Source organism: Melospiza georgiana, chromosome 4 (genome assembly GCF_028018845.1).
Source record: "Melospiza georgiana isolate bMelGeo1 chromosome 4, bMelGeo1.pri, whole genome shotgun sequence".
Classification (NCBI taxonomy): domain Eukaryota; kingdom Metazoa; phylum Chordata; class Aves; order Passeriformes; family Passerellidae; genus Melospiza; species Melospiza georgiana.
The window spans coordinates 2,192,045-2,206,930 of NC_080433.1; the positions used below are offsets into that span (position 1 = coordinate 2,192,045).

General features: G+C 41.8%; 1 protein-coding gene across 1 annotated transcript in view; it reads right to left on the reverse strand.

The window, feature by feature from the left end:
• The window catches only part of EXOC4 (exocyst complex component 4), a 356,413-nt gene that overhangs the window by 311,509 nt on the left and 30,018 nt on the right, over positions 1 to 14,886 (reverse strand). The window lies entirely within an intron of this gene.

The following is a 14,886-nucleotide window of genomic DNA, read 5'->3' on the forward strand; positions in this document are numbered from 1 at the left end:
TAAAAATTAAAAGCAAAGATACAGTGAGCAGCCAGCCCAGCCAAGGGCTGCTCCCTCAGTACCAGTAAATATTAACTCTGCTGAAAGAACATCCGTCACCAGAGTATTCCTTTGCTGGCCTCCAAGCCCAGAAAAACTTGGAATATCCATGGGACAGCCAAGCTTTGTATATTAAGTTTTAAATCTCCTCACTTGCCACACTACACTGTCCATCTTCTTCCTTCCCAGTATCCATCTGGGAATAGCTGGCAAAGTTTGGCCATCACACATCATAAAACCACCCCAAAAATGATGGAAAAACCTCAATTTCCTTCTCCCCAGAGGAGGTGGCAGAGATCACCCAAGTGGAGGAGCTCAGCAGAGACCGCATGGGAAACTCAGGCAGAAGTGGAAATGTGAATTCCTCTCCTCTTCCTTTGGTGTTATTCCCCAAATTTCCCCATTCCAAAGGCACCCTACTGAAAGAACATCCATCACCAGAGTATTCCTTTGCTGGCCTCCAGGCTCAGAAAAAACTGCAATATCCATGGGACAGCCAGACTTTTAAAATTAATTTTTAATCTCCTCACTGTCCATCCTCTTCCTTCCCAGTATCCATCTGGGAATAGTTGGGGAAGTTTGGTCATCACACATCATAAACTCACCCCAAAAATTAAGGAAAAACCCAATTTCCTTCTCCCCAGAGGAGGTGGCAGAGCTCACAGGAGTGGAGGAGCTCAGCACAGACCATGTGGAAAAAAATGGAAATGTGAATTCCTCTCCTCTTCCTTTTACAGGTGGGGATTATTCCCCAAATTTGCCCATCCCAAAGGCACTTGAATCCTCCCCAGTTGCTCCAAGGAAGCTACAACTACCCTGAGAGTGGACCAAAAATCCCACCAGAGCGAGCAGCAGGAGCAATTTATCACATTTTAAACATTTGTCATACTGAGAAACTGAGAGATGAAAAAGCAGCCAGAAAAGAAATGAGAAGTGACATAAAAAAAAATTCCAAGACATCCAGGAAAAGTTTTCTCTGAAACACAAAGAATGGGAATTTAAACTTTCCACTCAGCTCTGTTTTCGTCTTGCCAGTTCATTGCTCACCAAAAATATTAAGGCCAAAATACAACTCTCAAAGACATTTTAAAAAAATAAAATTGAATATTCAACCATTTATTATATTCATGTTCATGGAAGTCGAAGGTTGGTTTAGATGACAACAAACAGAAATATTATGCTAAAAACCAAACCAAATATTTTTCCTTTCTGCAGTTTGGCTTACAGAAAGATGATTTAGGTCCTGGCAACAAAGCAGCACCCAAGATTATATTCCAGAATAAAAAATATGAGATTAAAACCTTTGTGTGCTGGATAAACCAGCCCAGAACAGCATAAGTGACCAAAAGGAAGCAAAAACATCAATAAAAAATGTACAAAATTAAATATACACTAAAGGCAGATCAACAATGGAACTTTAGGTGGAACTTTTTTGACTTAATGGCCCCACTCATCTCCTAACACACCAAAATTTGGATTATGCAAGAGATGCCAATCAGCTTTCCCTGGTTTTTAACCCTCCCATCCAAAAGCACTAAAAGATGTGGAATTGGATAGAGAGAAGAAGAGTTATCCTGCAAGACTCCAGTTAACACTGATAAGGGAAAAGCAGCCCAAGGAAACCTGGAAATGAGATGTACAGAAGGACTGAAGTGGTTCCAGGCTCCAGAAAAAGCAGCTGATGGTCACTCCTGGCTCTCCTTCCTACACACACAGCTCAGTTAAATGGAAATAAAGTGATTTGTGTTAGTTTTTCTGCAGGGGGATCCCAGCATTGTGGAAAAAAAACCTGCTTTACAATGAGTAAACTGTACCAAAAGAACAGGCAGTGCCCACCAGCACCTCCTTTAATTCCTGAATTCAGCTCTCTCTCCCATTGAAACACACAATAAGTGTAATTTAGTCAAACACTAATTAAAATATTGGCCTGGATTAGCAGAGAATTTGGCTTAGATGATCTGATAGCAATTCCTGATGTTCAAATCTCCTTATCTCTCTCTACTTATTAGTACCTACAATGAGCAAAGGCCCTTTAGGAAACAGAGATGAAATAAGGCTGAAAAAAGAGCTGTGCTTTGTAGAAGCTAAAAATTGCAAGTTTATAGAAAATAACCATGGCACCAGCACCATTAGGCAGCTTGTTTAAAGGTCACAGGCAGTTTAGAGCAGGGCTTAATTGCCTTAAAAAGAAAACACAGCTAAACACTTGCTCAGTGGAAGAGGAAATTTGGAAGGGTTTAATTCAGCATTTTACAACAAATGAGAACCTCAGTGTTAACAAGGTGTTTGTCAAAATTCTTTCTTTCCTGCCTTCAGCCAGAGTTTCCCAATCCACTTACAGTGAAATCTATTTATTCCCTCAGGGTTCTGCTGAACCCCTACAGGCCTGAAGTGAGCAGAGATAAAGAGAAAAATCTCAATTTTTTCCATCAAAATAATGATAGAATCATAAAATCATGGAATTATGAAATCGTTTGGGTTGGAAGGAACATTAAAGATCACCCAGTCCCCACGGGCAGGGACACTTTCCACTGTCCCAGGGTGCTCCAAACTCATCCAGCCTGGCCTTGGACACTTCCAGGGATCAGGAATTCACATTTTCTCTGGGCAAGCTGTGCCAGGGCCTCACCACCCTCACAGGGAGGAATTCCTTCCTCAATTATTAATTATTATTAAGGAATTCCTTCCTCAATTATTAATTATTCTACTAGAAAACTAAATCCTTTCTGTTTGGGAAACCAATCTGTTCTGAATTTGGACAACAGATATGAAAACATGAACACACAACTGAGAAAGGTTTAGAGAAAACAATGTGGTGTGGGTCATAATTTGAGATTAAAAAGAAGTTGTACATAAACACAATCTGACAAAAGGGAAAAAGCTGAGCCCTCAGGCCTGGAAGTGAGCAGAGATAAAGAGTAAAGTGTATTTATTTTTTTTTTCAGAGAGGGGGAAAAAACCAAAATAATGATAGAATTGTAAAATCATGGAATCATGGAATGGTTTTGGTTGGAAGGGACATTAAAGATCACCTAGTCCCCATGGGCAGGGACACTTTCCACTGTCCCAGGTTGCTCCAAACTCATCCAGCCTGGCCTTGGACACTTCAGGGATCAGGAATCCAAAGCTTCTCTGGGCACCCTGTGCCAGGGCCTCACCACCCTCACAGGGAAGAATTTCTTCCTCAATTATTAATTATTTTACAAGAAAACCAAATCCTTTCTGGCTGGGAAGCCAGTCTGTTCTGAATTTGGACAACAGATATGAAAACATGAACGCACAACTGAGAAAGGTTTAGAGAAAAGAATGTTGTGGGTCATATTTGAGATAAAGAAAAAAAAACGTTGTACGTAAACACAATCTGACAAAAGGGAAAAAGCTGAACCCTCAGAATAAAAGAGTAAATATATAAGCAACAACCCAGAAGGTTGCAGCTGCCTGGCTGGTGAATACAACATTGCTGACATTTAAAAGGAGAATTGATCTGCTGCTTTTACAAGGGACTCACTTTCACAAGGCACAGGAAAGGAAAATGACTAAAAAGCAGCTGAAATAAATGTAGGCAGATCTAAACAAGCAGGTCACTGAATTCCATTTGCAGGAGATAAGGAGTGAGCCTGCAAACAGGAATGTCCTCACCCTGCAGCTCTGGGGACTTGGCAGGGGGCAGAGAGACACAAGAGCCACAAATTCCTGGAACAGAATTCCCAGAGCAGCCCCTGGTCCCTGGAAATGTCCAAGGAAAGGTTGGACAGGGCTTGGAGCAGCCTGGGATGGTGGGAGGTGTACCTGCCATGGCAGGGGTGGCACTGGGTGGGATTTAAGGTCCCTTCCCACCCAAACCTGTGAACCAAAGAGCTGTGATGTTGGATTGAGCCCTTTTGTGACCCAGAGATGGGACAACTAAAATAACTTATTAAATAAACTGAGTTTAATGTTATAATGACATTAATTGTTTCAGTGACAATAGTGCTTTATGCACTTCACTGTACGCAACAATTGATAAACAAAGCCATCAAAGAAGTTTTTTCCCTTCAAGAGAGAGGGGGAAATGTGGGAAGTGGATTTGTAGAGAATTCTCAAAGCCTGACAGAGAGCTCACACCTGTATGCAAACTTTGAGATGAGAAATGCTGAGTTAGAAATGCCCTGGAATGGGACAGACATTGCTGAGAGAGAAATGGAACTGGGAACAAGTTCCAAAGGGTGGCCTTGAAAATAAGAGTGGATTCTTTGGAGAAACAGAACTGTGAAAGATGCATTGCAGTGGCACCCACCAGGGGTAATTTTAGGTGATTGGCATCTAAAACATTTACAGCAAGAATACAGACCAAGAAACACTTATAATATCTTGTAATTAAGAAATAGCTGGCTTCTGAGTGTGATGGGGTGAATTACAACATCTGTATTGTCTCACTCTTCACATGAGACTGAAAATGGAATGAAAGTTTTTAAAACACCTCTCAGCTGCCCCATCTCCGGGTCAGAAAAGAGCATAATCCAACACTGAGAGAGAGAACAGCAGCAAGAAACACTCCCAGGTGCCACCAAATCCCTGTGCCACCCCATCCCTGTGCCACCCCATCCCTGTGCCACCCAGTGCCTGGCACAGCAGTGTGACAGACTGAGCAAAAGGCATGGAAAAAACAACTTGAGAAAAGGGAGGGGAATAAATAAAGCAGTTTGCCATGAGTTGTACCTGGAGAGCAGAGAGAAAATGTTCACTTCAGCAGGGTTTGTTTGTGTTCTCTATTTTTACCCACCTCAAACCTCCAAGTGACTCCTAAGTTTATTAGCAATGAAATAAGCAAGGAGCTCCTGAATTTAAGGCTGCAAAAATCCCCACATTTTTGATGGACAATGCAGGGAATCACAGAATGGTTGGAATCACAGAATTCCAAAAACCCAAAGCTTGTGAAGCCCTCAAACCCTCCACTGCTGGCAACACTTAACAAGCACATGATTAAACCTGCTTTAAATTGCATTTATATCCTTTAATTCCAACCTTGACAAGTTTTATCAAGGCTGTGGTTTTAATTCCAATATCTTTTGGATATAATGGTTTTCAATTCCAGTACCTTTTGGATATATCTTTTGGATTTAATATCTTTTCATTCCAACCTTGACACAAGTTTTAGCAAGGCTATCAAGTTTTATCAAGGCTGTGTTTCATCTGTAGATTTGTTGCAGTGTTTTGGTTGCAAGGTGAATCAGGATGAAGCTGAAAAGTGATGGCCTTTGAGGATGGGCCAGCCAAATAATGGGATATATGGAAAACTTAAAAAAAATAATAAATTCAGGGGTTGGGAATTGTCTGGTACCAAATTGCCACAGCACAGTGTGAGGAAGCATCAAAACAAATCAGTGAATAGGAATTATTAAGATGATCCTAAACTTTAAAACCACCCTGGTGATCCTAAAGCAGAGTCTTCAGGTAAAATTATGGAAAACAGGAAAAGAACCAGAGATCAGTGATGATGTTCCTGAAAATTGCTGATATTCCTAAAAACAGGAAAAGGGGCAAAGGAACCCAGGGGATGAGGATTAGTGAGGAGCTGATGGACAGCACTGGGTGGATATTCAGGTGAGGGAAGAAATTGCTCCCAGTTTTGTTCACCCTTTAAAATCTTGGAAGACTCAACAAGCAAAAAAGCAAAGAAAGAGCTGTAAATTATGATTATTTTTCTTTGCAATATTTTGGGAAGAGCTGAAGTGACTCCCCTCCATGGCATGAAAGGATTTGTGAGCAAATGAAGCACAAAAAGGGGGGGACTCACACAGATGACTGAAGCTGAGAGGGTTGGAAAATCACTTTGGAAGATTCTGAGCCACACACACACACAATAAAAGTGCTCAGATTGCAGGAAAACAGCTCATCCTGGGACAAGCAAACTGATCTGAGGGGGGAAGGAGAGAAAAAAATATACAAATAAAATAGAAGTGTTATGTTGGACAAACCTGGCTGAAACACCTTAACACAAAGGACAAACAGCTTTAATTTCTCTGAAGTGCTCCAATGGCAATGACCAAACACTCTTTTCCCTCTGCCAACTTTTAAATATTTATAAAATTATGTTCCTCACTTGCTGTCCTTTCCTCCAGCTAGAGAAATTTAATTCTTTTGCATTTGCCTCAGTCACCCATCAATCATTCCCCTTCCTCCTCCACTCCTGTAATTCATCAATGTCTTTCTAGCAACAAAGTGCTGGAACCAAAAGTGGAGCTCGAGGAAGAGAGGGGCTAAAAACAAGAGGTTTATCCAACTGCTCACTTGGACCTGAACACAAATTCTGCGATTTCTCCACCAGCATGGACAAATGACTTCGCTGAAATGGCAGAATTATCCAAGACTTTTTCCTTTCACTTCTCATTTCCATTTTCATCCCAAATGTTTCAAAAATGCTTCAGTGAAAACTGAATTTATTACACCTTTCCGCCAGCTTTAAAGCTGCATTTTCAAAGCAGTTCAGTCAGATTTATTTCTCCAGATTTATTCAATCTGGATTATTTTACAGTGTCCCATAACCCTTCAACAATTTTTTCATGGTGTTGCTGCAATGTTTTATTGGGGATAAAATTCTCTTCTACATCCCAGATTTTAAAAAGAATTCCTGGACAGCTCAGTGATTGCTGGAAAAGCATCCTCTGTATTCAAACTCTGCTCCACCTGATTTTTTTATTAAATTTGTTATCATAGAAGCTTTTTCCAGCTGAAATGAAGGGTTGTTATGAGCAGAGCCAAGAGCCCCCTGGTGATGCTCTGAGGAGAGCTGGGGTCAAGCACATGGCCATGTAAATCAGCTTTAGGTACTAAAACTTCATGCAAGAAACTGCCCTAAAAATGCAAATTACAGCAGGAAAGAGTGAGAGCAAGTGATTGATAATGATGGAAAAAAAAATAAAGTGTTTTTAAGGGAAATTCCATGTTCTAATGTGTTTAAAACTAGCTTAAAGTTTATTAAAAAAAGAATAAAAGCAGTATTTAAGGAAAAAAAATAAATTTAAAAATAGTCTTAAATATAAAAAAAATTCTTAAATATTTTTAAAAAATCTTAAATTTAAGGAAAAAAATAGGAAAAAATTACAGAGAGAGGTGAAAAGTGATCTAAGAATAAAAACCCAAATCTTTTTGCATAAAGAACTTATCAGTATTCTATCAAACTCAATCTGGACAAACCAAATACCCTCAGATCCTCCTTGTGTGGCCCCAGACCTTTCAGACACACAAATCCCATGATTTCCATGCTTTTTGGAATCATCAGAACATATTCCAGGTATATATAGAATTAATAAAATTAACCAAAAAAAAAATTAATAAAATTAACAAAAAACAAGGTGTCTCTTCCTCAACAGTCTTTCACCTTAAGAAATCAGATTTGCCAATCATTAACAATTAACAGAAACCTCACAGGAAATGAGAGAGATTTCACTTCTCAAAAGAGAATTTCAAGCCGAGCTAAAATTTAAATTTACCTATAAAAACCCAGGATGGTCTGAGTTTTTACAGGTAAATTTAAATAGGTTTCATCTCTACAGGATCCCAAACAAACCCAGCTCTCTTATTTCCACTTAATTCCAAAATATAAAACTCTTCCATGGCACCAGTCCCAGAGCTGCACTCAGGAATGCAGAAAGCAAATGAAAGTGTTTTTATTGATTTTCCTTGTTCCAGCCGAAAGGCAGGCAGTAAATAAAATGCAGGCTGAGAACTGCATTGTTATTTTTTATTTATTTCATTATTCCAGGCTACTTCAGGTGTAAGAACTCTGCTCACTACAAGGCATTTTTAATTGAAAGGTTTTCCTTGTGCCATCCTGAGGACAGCCACAGGTGGCAGCTGCAGCCAGGTAATAAAAATGATATTTTTACATCTCAGCCATGCCCAGGGCTGACAAACAGCCAGTTTTGCAATGAGGTGTTGGCACTCCAAAGGATTTTCCAGAGGATTAATGTGGAATGCAGAGGAGGTTGTTGAGGGAGACACAGAATCAGAATTTGGGTTGTTAAAGCTCATCCATGGCAGGGACACCTCCCACTGTCCCAGGCTGTTCCAGCCTGGCTTGGACATTGCAGGGATGCAGGGGCAGCCCCAGCTGCTCTGGAATGAGATGTTTGTTATGGGATGAGTAAATATTTTGCACACAGAGCAAAAACATTTCATTATTTTAAAGCCCTTGTTTGACTCCCCACAGCAAGTGGGGCTCCTTGTCCTCACTCTTCTCCAGGCTGTCCCAGCCTTGATAAATTTCTCCTCTATCTCCTTTTCCTGTGCCACCTTCACTCGTTCCCCACAGCAGCTGGGGCTGCCCCTGATCCCTGCAATGGCCAAGGTTGGACACTGGGGCTGGAGCAGCCTGGGACAGGGGGAGGTGTCTCTGCCATGGCTGGGATGGGATTTAATGTCCCTTCCAACCCAAACCATTCTGGAATTCCATGATTTCTGCACAGCATTTCCACTTTTCAACAGCCCTTCCTGTTCTGCCCCTGCTGTCACCCAGTCACTCAGCTTGTTGTAAATCTTGCCTTTAAAAACACAAACCCACTTTTTTTATAAAATGCCAAATGTGCAGGGAGAAAGCAATCAGCTCCAAAAAATCCTCCTGCTATTACTCACATCACAAAGCAGATCAAATATATATATATATATATATATATATAATTAATTTCCTGACATTAAAAACCTAAAGTTTAAGTCTTTAACACTGGAAAAGAAAGAAAAGTAGGTGTTGGAGCATTCCCTGCTTCTGGAGAAACAAAATACTGACAGCTTTTCATTTGCTGGTGAAAAGACACAGGAGAAGGATGAGCACGTGAGGAAAACACCAATTCCTCACTCTGGAACAAAGGGGTGGGGGAAGAGAAGAATAATCAAAAAGTTCCATCCTTCCTTCTTCCCACCTTCATTCTTCCTTTTGTCTTCCTAATAAAAAAAATCAGGTGGAAATAGCAAAGATCCTCCCTCTTACCCCATGGAGAGATTTCTGCAGTTTCAGTGTTTATTACCTGCCACAAGGGCAAATCCACACACAAAACCAAAGCAGCCTGAAGTTTTTATTTAATTGTATGACATGACCTTAAATTGCTTTATTCAACAATATTTCTTCACTGTTTTCAGCATTTCAGCTCTTAAATTATAAAAACAAATGGAAAATATTAATTTTTTTTTATGGGGACCTCATGTGTCAACAGCGGAATCAGAGGAATTAAAGTAACAGCACAGATCTTGAGCTAATTAATTTATTAATTACTATGCAGAGCATAATCAGTGCACAGCCCAGTGCTGGGGAGGTTGGACATGAAACTGTTTCCTGCAAGGGTCAATCTCCTGTCCTGGCCTCTGCTGATCTCTGCTCTGGTTTCTGGTTTTGTGGAGCACTCCCAGAACTTCTCCTCTGCCAGAACTTGGATTCCTCATTCCAGCAGCCAAGCTCAGGCTCCCAGGGAAGTGACAGCAGTGTCCCTGGTGTGACAGTGGAGGTGGCAGTGTCCCTGGTCCCTCCTCACTCCCCTCTCTGCAGACTGTCCTCAGGAAGCTCCTCCTGGCTCAGAATTTCCCCTCAGTAGCGATCACAGGATTATGGAATGGTTTAGGTTGGAAAAGAGCCCTCAGATCATTCCCAGCACTGCCAAGGCCACCACTGGTCCATGTCCCCAAGTGCCACTTGCACATGGCTTTAAATCCCTCCAGGGATGGGGACTCCATCCCCACAGCCCTTTCCATGAAGGAATTCTCCCAAAATTGCCCCTGAGGCTCCTCTGGCCCAGCCTGAGGCCATTTCTTCCTCCTGTCCCTGTTCCCCCCTGGCTGTCCCCTCCTGGCAGGGACCTGTGCAGAACCAGGAGGTCCCCCCTGAACCCTTTTCTTGTTTTACATTAAACAAAAAGCACCCACAAATGGCTGAAGTGCCCCATAAAAGTGAATATTGCTGTCGGGAATTCAGTGCGTGAAAAAGCAGCTCCATTTCAGGCAAATGTACAAACTCACTCCATCAAAAAGGCACATAAAGAAATGGAAAATAAATGCATTCCAGCTCCAACAGGCATTTTATCTGTTCCAGACATTCCCAAATTCTCCAAAGCTTCACAATTCAATGGGTTTTTTTAGACACCCTGTAATGTGCAATTATAGGACAGCAAACCTGTGCTCCTGGAATTATCAAGATGCTGGAGGAACACACAACAGGAACATCAGATATTTGTGTGCTGCTCTGGCTGGATACAGAATCAGAAAGGAAAAAAAAAAGCTGTCACTTAAAAAAAAAAAATTTAACTTCATACAAATGTAAGCTGTCACAAAGTACCTCTGCATTGTGTTTATCCAACTGGGAAAAGCTGCCAGTCTTTTATTAACAATCCTTGCCTGCATTACTCAGTCACTGCACATTAGAACCAGCAGCTGGAGAGTTTTGAGTGATAATGAAACCTGTAACAAGCCATCCTCAGCCTTCTTCTCCAAACAATAAGGGAATTAAAATTTCAATTTAAATGCAGAGGTTTGAAACACGCTTCAGTGGCAAAATTACTTCAATTAATGTGAGCGGAATACAAAGAGCAGGCTGCAGGGATGGGGTGCAGCAGGCTGGGAGGATGCAAAGGGCTGGTTCTGGATCACAGGGCTGCAGGAACAGCATCAATCAGGGCTGGGAGAGCACTCTGGGCCTCTCCCGAGCCACCAGCAGCTGGTTTTACCTTGAGGGATGAAACCAAAGGACAGGCAGATCTATGGACACCGTGCCTCCCTGACACGTCAGCAATGATTTTACATCATGTTCCCATCATATCAAAGGAGAAGGGAATTATCCCCAGCCAGTGAGTGATTACAACATCACAGCTCTGTTAACACAAGATGGCAAAAGCCAACGAGCCTGCAGTGATTTTTGGCCAGGGAAAAGCTCCAAATGCAGGTGAATTACTGTTCCTTTATACAGGCACATTTGTCTTCAAATGAGAATTGCAAGTGTCAATGAGAGGCTGAAATTGAGTGTTCAATTTCCACTTGAGGTTTTTCTGCATTCCTTGATATATATTCAAAAAAGCTCATGGACTAACAGCTGCTTTTTATATCATTACTATTTGATTTATTAGAAAATATTTGCTCTGCTGAAAACAAAAAAAAAAAAAACCAACCAAACAGAGCAGCAGCAGAAATGCTGCAGAAGTTCCATAAATCAGAGAGATCTAATGCTGTCTCTCCCTCATAGCCACAGGCAACTTTACCCAAGCACACAAATTTATACACACAGAAGTGTTTATATTTAAAATAACCATATACAAAATATTGCAAAGCAGTAAAGATCAAATACACAGGTTGAAAACCATTTCTAAAGCATAATGGATGAGAAATCTTAAGCAGGGTTATTTTTCTTTTTACACTTCCTAACATGGATTTCGAATAGGAGATAGATGACTTGTCTGGCATTTTGAAAAGATTTTTTTAATTCAAAAAGAACCCTCAAAAAAAAAAACAAAAAACAAAAAACAAACAAACCAAAAAAACAACAAAAAAAAAACCAAAATAAAAAAAATACCCAAAAAGCAACCAAACCAAGAAAACTGGTGGAAAAAACCACCAACATTTCAACACATACTGGTGGCAACTGTGAGTATCATATTTTGGTACCTACACTGGACACCCCTTAATTTCCACCTCCTTTTTCACATCTGACAATTGAAAATATCAGGCAAACACCACACTTGGATTTTTATTTCTGGAGCTGCTCAAGGCCAGGCTGGGCAGGGCTTGGAGCCCCCTGGGACAGTGGGTGGAATTTCAGGTCCCTTCCAACCCAAACCTTTCCACAATGCTGTAACTGCAGCAGCACTGGCACAGGAGAAGAGGAGGAACAGAAAAACAAAAGGAAGGTGATGGCAGAGTGAAACCAGACACGGGGATGGGACAGAAACAACAAAAATCTGGTGGGTTCCATAGGCCTTGGGATGGGAGTGGCATCCATCTGTGGGAAATCCAGCACAGGGAACAAGGTAAGGTTTACAAAGTCGTGTTTAAGATGAAATAAAATAAAGCAAAAAGGAGGAAATTAAAGCTCAGAGTGACAATTTTCAGCTCTTTCTCCTGTTGGGTAATGACTTATTAAAAAGAAGTGAACAGGCACAGCTAAGAGAGACAACAAAGGGCAGTGAAGGGGAAAAAAACAACAAAATAAAGCAATAAAAAGATGGCCTTAAAGGCACTGACTGGCAAAGAGGAGTAAGAAACAGAGGTAGCACTTCTACTTTTTGTGGGTCAGGATGGAAAGGACCTGTGGAGAACATCAAATCCACTTCCCTGCCCAAGCACAGGCACCCAGAGCCATGTCCAGCCTGGATTTGGAAATTTCCCACACAGGGAGACTCCAAAACCTCTCTGGGTTGTAGAGCTTGAATTTGTTCAAGTTTTCAACCATCCCTACAGTAAAAAAGGGCTGGTTTAAGGAGTAGTGCCTTTGCCTCTACTTTTTGTGGGTCAGGAGGGAAAGGACCTGTGGAGAACATCAAATCCACTGCCCTGCCCTGTCCTGATCAGATTTGGAAATTTCCCACACAGGGAGACTCCAAATCCTCTCTGGGTCTTTAAAGCTTGAATTTGTTCAAGTTTTCAACCATCCCTACAGTAAAAAAGGGCTGGTTTAAGGGGTAGTACCTTTGGCTCTACTTTTTGTGGGTCAGGATGGAAAAGTCCTGTGGAGAACATCAAATCCACTGCCCTGCCCAAGCACAGGCACCCAGAGCCATGTCCAGCCTGGATTTGGAAATGTTCCACACAGGGAAACTCCAAATCCTCTCTGGGTCTTTAGAGCTTGAATTTGTTCAAGTTTTCAACCATCCCTACAGTAAAATAGAGTTGGTTTAGGGCCAAACCATTCCTTGTGTTTCAGGCTGTGCCCATTCCTCTTCTCCCATCCCTGGGCACCATAAAAGAGAGTTTGGCCCTGTTTTCTTTGCACCCTTACATGAAACAATAAAAACCATGAAAAACATCTCCCTGAGGATTCTCCCAGCCTCTCTCCATGTGTGAGATGCTCCTGATCCATCCCTGTAATCCCCTCTGGCCTGGACCCAGTAACTCCACCTGTCTTTGCTGGAGAGGCCAGGACTGCACTGAGCAGAGAAGAGAAAAATCACCTCTCCTGTTTTTAATTCCTAAAGACAGGTCCAGGAAAGGAAGGACTGGAGCCTGGTCAGGAAATGTGCTTGTTAAGTTTAGAAAAAGAAAGATTATTATTAGAGGAGTCCAGGAAACTCCTGCACTGTGGCATTTACATTCTCTGAACAGAGAGAAATCATTCGCTCTCTCAAAGTTTTTTCCTGGAGAAAGAAGGAAAAAACAGAAAGAAAAAGAGAAAAACTATTATTATTTCTATTCTCTGCTCCTGTTGCTTTGCTCATGTGGAATGTGTTAAGAAGATTGTTTACCTGAAGTGATTTGCCAATTAGATTTTGCTGAGGATTGTTTTGTTTCCTTGGCCAATTGGAAAAAGCTGTGCCCTGATTGTCACAAGTTTTCTTTAGTATTTTTTGTAGTATAACATTTCTTTAATGCAGTGCAGTATAATGTAATATAATATATTTTAATAAAGCAATTATTTATTAAGCATTAGAATGCTTAATAAAGCATTCTAAATCACTGAAGTCAGATGCCAGTCATTTCTTAATTGGGGGCATCCTGATTTTACTGCACTGGACAAGACTGGAACTGCATGGCAAGCTAATAAAAGAGATGGAACTGAAGAGAAAAAACACTTAAGGGAAGGGAGAAAAAGAGATGAACCAGGAGCTGGAAGTAAGCAGAAAAGAAATCACAAAGTCACAAATCCAATTAGGGTGGAAAAGATGTCTGAGGTGATGAAGTCCAACCTATGGTAAATCCCCACCACTGAGTGCCACATCCAGGATTCCATGGACACCTCCAGGAGTGGGGACTCCAAACCCCTCATGACAGCTCATTCCCACCTCTGATCACCCTTTCTGTGAAGAAATTCCTCCGAATCCTCAACCTAAACCTTCAGAGTTGTCATCTCATGCAGACAATGAGGCAAAGCCACCTAAACTGTGCAAGAACCTCCCCTGTGAATAAGGACCAAAGTTGTGAGTGCATTCTGGGGAGGAAAGAGGACACAGGACAGCTCCTTATATTGTAAAAATGGGTTTGAAATAATTGGTGAGATTTTAAGAAAGATGATGATCCAGGCAGGAGTCTGGAAAATTAGTTTTGAAATGAAGTATGAGACTGCAAAAGAGGAGATGGGAGGGAAAAGGGGGCAAAAGGGGGACAAAAAGGGGACGGAAAGGGGACAAGAAAAGGGGCAAAAAAGGGGGGAAAGAGGATGAAAAGAGGACAGAAAAGGGGCAAAAAGGGGATGGAGGACAAAAAGGGGGGGGGGCAAAAAGGGGGGGGCAAAAAAGAGGAGGGCAAAAAAGCGGAGGGGCAAAAAGGGGGGGAAAAAAGGGGGGGGAAGGGGGCAAAAAGGGGGGGAAGGGGGCAAAAAAGGGGGGGGAAAGTGAGGGGGAAAAAGGGGGAACAAAAGAGGAGGGAACAAAAAAGGGGGGGAAAAGGGGGGGAAGGGAGGGAAAGGGGGGGCAAAAAAAGGGGGGCAAAGGAGGGGACAAAAAAGGGGGGGACAAAAAAGGGGGTGGAAAGAAGGCAAAAAGGGGATAGAGGGGGAACAAAAAGGGGGGACCAAAAAGGGGATGAAAAGGGGGCAAAAAGGGGGCCAAAAAAGGGGGTGGAAAGAGGGCAAAAAGGGGATGGAGGGGGGACAAAAATGGGAGGGAAAAAGGGGGGGGAACAAAAAGGGGGGACCAAAAAGGGGATGGAAATGGGGCAAAAAGGGAGGCCCAGAAGGGGGAT